General features: G+C 49.6%; 1 long non-coding RNA gene across 1 annotated transcript; it reads left to right on the plus strand.

The window, feature by feature from the left end:
• Positions 1–442: 442 nt before the first annotated feature.
• LOC128794924 (uncharacterized) lies at positions 443–3584 on the plus strand. The gene is made up of 3 exons (XR_008433313.1): positions 443–491; positions 1965–2143; positions 3402–3584. It is a non-coding gene; the product is annotated as an uncharacterized LOC128794924 (long non-coding RNA).
• Positions 3585–4139: the final 555 nt, after the last annotated feature.

The following is a 4139-nucleotide window of genomic DNA, read 5'->3' on the forward strand; positions in this document are numbered from 1 at the left end:
ATAGTCTCCTTAAAGAATTGGAAGCACAAATCCGAACAGGGAGAGAGCTTGCTACATCACTTCAGGCTGCCTTTTTACCTTATTTTCAAAGCCCAGGTAAAAGTGACAGGTGCCTCTGCAAGAGCAAGCAGAGGTGTTCTGCTGTGAGCTGGGGCACGGGGCAGTCAGGGCTCTGGGGCAGAATTCCCTCGACTGGGCAGGGCAAACACGGTCACTGTCACCCTGCGGGGCTCCGCAGAACGTCACCAGCTGACAACACCTGGGTGTCTGTCTGCCTGCACACAGCTTGGGAGAGAAGTGTTTCTGGTGCAGAGGCAGGTTCAGGCTGCCTCAGGCGCTGGGAATCGCTTCTCCAGTGCACGGGCTCTGGGCTGGACGTCACAGCTGCATTCCCACAGCAACGAGCACTGGCAGTGTGAGAACCTTGACAGGTTGAACAGTGAGAACACTGACAGGGCCACCTGTGACAGAGTGGCCGTGCCCTGCACAAGGTGAGCCTTCCTTTGTGTCTCTGTGGGTGTGGAGAAGCTTGTACACATATATGTGCATAAACACACGTGTGGACATAGGTATGGATGCCTGTATGCTCATACATACAAGATATGATACACACACACACACACACAAAATGATACATAAGGTACACTCATACATACAATGTGTGTGTATACATATATTCTACACATCATTCTACATACATACATATATTCATACACATACACAGACATGTTGTATATGTAAATATATGGACATGGATGCACATAGAGACATTATACATGTATATGTACATATATAACATAGCTGTACTTCTGTAACATGTAATACACTGCTATAATTGTATATATGCACACATTTTCAATGTTATATATTATATATATAAAATATAACTTCTATTGTTGAGATCAAACTGTCCCCAAGGAGATTCAAAGGCTGGGACTGGTTTGCAGCCCTCTCCACAGGGTTTTTATCCTTTCCTTCAGCTCCACCATGTTTCCAGAAGGGCTGCAGTACCTCACAGTGGGTGGGAGCTGGCAGAGCCCTTGGTCCAAGCACTAAACATTTAGACCAAGGTTCAGCTGTTTGTTTTGGTTTGGTTTGGTAGTTTAATTTTTATCTGTAGATGACATAAGGGGCCATAAGCACTTGTACTACATGTAAGTATTGATTTCCAAAGGGAAGTGGCTGATGAATCACTGCAGGTCCAGCTCTAAAAGATGGCCAAGTGCTGCTTGACCCAGCATTGTCCTTGGGCCTGCAGGGCAGTGACTCTCCAGCAGTCGTGAGGGCAGTGGAGACAAAGATGAATGGCCCATTTCCCCCATAATGCACTACAGAAACAGGCTTTTATGAAAAATAGAGCACAGACAAGTTGGAAAGGGCAACAGTCGTTTTCGAAGGTCACACATATCATTTTTTTTGGCAAGTTTGCCTCTGTGACTGACAAAAGCAGGACAGATCAAGTGTCTTCCATCAGACTTGGATTAAAAAATGAAGTCATGTTGCTTGGAGAACTGACAGTCCCACCAAAAATAATAGAGGCTGCTGACAGTTCTGGCTTTGCAATAAAAAGCCGCTTCCCACATTGTCAAAAGAGCTTCTCTGGTATGGGCATAAGTAAGGCACTATTTGAATGGAAGTGTTAATGGCAAGGAGCTATAAATCATATTGGTCTGTTGCAGTAACAGACTGTGGCTGAAAAACGTGTTCTTGTTTCTCATATATATGGAAATATACGTGTATGTGTGTATAAACAAAACATGCACATCTATTAATATCTCTATATACTTATGTATGATTCTATGCATGTTCCGTACAAACAATGGTAGCTAAAATTCCTTAGCAAACAGTCCTACCCCTAAGAGCAAATGCTTGGTGTGATGCACTGAGGGCATTGTGTAAGATTTGACTGAGTATCTTTCCCATACATAAAGGTTGTAACATAGCAACCATTTTTTTCTGCTCAGAAAACACCGTTTCCAAGCTGATTATTACTGCCCTTATCAGTGGCCACTGTCAGGGCTCCTGATGCACTGCTGGGCTGGGCAAGAGGCTCAGCAGCTTCGAGCAGCCACAAGCTGGATGAAGGTGGTCATGGAGAAGAGGCATGGCAAGTGAGGGCTCACCCTGTGGGTGCACACTCATGGTGAGGGAGATGTTTGGAGGCTCAAGTGTTCCGATGGCCTCACTGGGACAGGGAGCTGCCCCTGGCTGCTCAGTGGGACTGTGGCCACTGCTTGGGAAGAGCCCACAGCCCAGGCCATGCTGCCAACCCTGAGCTGGATGCAGTCAGGTCTTTCACTAAGTCATATGTGTATATATAAATATATACATCCATATATATATATATATATGCATACAAATATATGTATGTTATATAAATATATGCACACACACACACACACACACACACAGGCATCCCTGCATGGGCATCAGGGTGAAGGAGCATTCCATCTCTCAACATTCAAAACAACTCTCTTTGCCTAAAGGACCAAAGCAGTGGATCCTAAGGCACAGTGTCTGCAGTGCCCAGCTGCCGAAGCGGCACCATCAGTGCTGCCGTGGCACTGCTGCTGGAACCAGGGCTGTCCCCACGCCCCAGGACCAGCACAGTGGGAGCACCACAGGAATGTCCTGCAATTGCTGCTGGGAGCGAGCTCCCGGGCAGGGAGAAGGGAGGGGACCACACATGAGAAATTCCAACCCAAGTGCATCTCCCAGCAGGCACTGTCCCTGGAGAGGCACTGTCCCTGGAGGGGCACTGTCCCTGGAGGGGCACTGTCCCTGGAGAGGCACTGTCCCTGGAGGGGCACTGTCCCTGGAGAGGCACTGTCCCTGGAGGGGCACTGTCCCTGGAGGGGCACTGTCCCTGGAGAGGCACTGTCCCTGGAGGGGCACTGTCCCTGGAGGGGCACTGTCCCTGGAGGGGCGCTGCCCGGCGGGCTGGGGACAGGACAGGGCTTGGTCTGCAGTGCAGGGGCCAGTGCAGTCCTGGCCATGGCCCAGCATGCTGGCACCAAACTGGGCACTGCCAGCACCCCACACTGTCCCCAGCACTGGGCTCACAGCTGATGGAGGTGTTGGGTGCAATGCCAACATGGGGTTATATAAACCTAAAAGCATTTTATATAAGCCTATTTTATCTGCAAATCATTTATATTTAGAACACCTATTTCTACTGGAAACACTAAAACCATATTACATAAGAGCTTGTTTAAATCCTTTGGCTTAAGGCTTGGGCAGGGGGAGGGGCTGGTTCAGGCATGGTGCATTCAGGCTGCAGGTTATAATCACAGCATCAACCAGCAGCCAAAACCCAGTCTTAAAATCCGTTTTGCTTTCATTCCACGCTGCCCTGACAATAGCAGAATACTTCCCTGAAGGGTAATTTTCCTCTTTCTCAGTGCTGCCTTCGTGTTTGGAAACTTTCATTTATAATGCTGTGGATGTGCTGCCAGCACAGGAGAGACGGCAGCTCGGCAGTGCCCGGTCAGTGTCCTCGTGCCCGGGCTGTGACAGTGGCTGGGAACGCTGCTGACAACACCTGAGAGGCTGCCGAGCCTTTCTCAGAAATTAAAAAATGCAGTAACTGGAAATGACTGTTTAGCACTGTAAAATGGCTTACATCGTCAGTCCTGCAATGATGTTTTTAATGAATGAGTTATTCCTGAGCCCTCCCACGATGGGGGGGGGGCAGGAATGGCAGTGATGATGGCCATCAAATCCATGTCTAATGCACCGAGGGCAGCTGGAACCTTTGGATGCTCACTCTGCCCTGCTGCAGCCCTGAAAACGTCTGCTCCCACCACGTGCCAGAAGAAGCTGCTCCCTACAAGGCTGGGGTAAGCTGCAGCACCCCACACCACGCTGTTGGGCCATGGTGCACATGGAGGCTGTGGTACAGGCTCCCCACAGCCAGCACAGCACAGCTCTGGGGACAGCAGCCCCTCCTCACGCAGGCAGAGGTGCTGTGGTGGCCACCACAGCGCTGCTGTGGCAAACAAGTCCTTGCACAGCATGTGGATGCTACTCCCACCTTGCTTTCCTAGTGTGAGGGACTCCAAAAATGGAGAAGTGGGAGATCCCCCCTCACAGGGATGATGCTGTCTGTGAGAACTCTCCATTGCCCCACAGCATCAATG

The sequence above is a fragment of the Vidua chalybeata genome, chromosome 13 (genome assembly GCF_026979565.1).
Source record: "Vidua chalybeata isolate OUT-0048 chromosome 13, bVidCha1 merged haplotype, whole genome shotgun sequence".
Taxonomy (NCBI): Eukaryota; Metazoa; Chordata; class Aves; order Passeriformes; family Viduidae; genus Vidua; species Vidua chalybeata.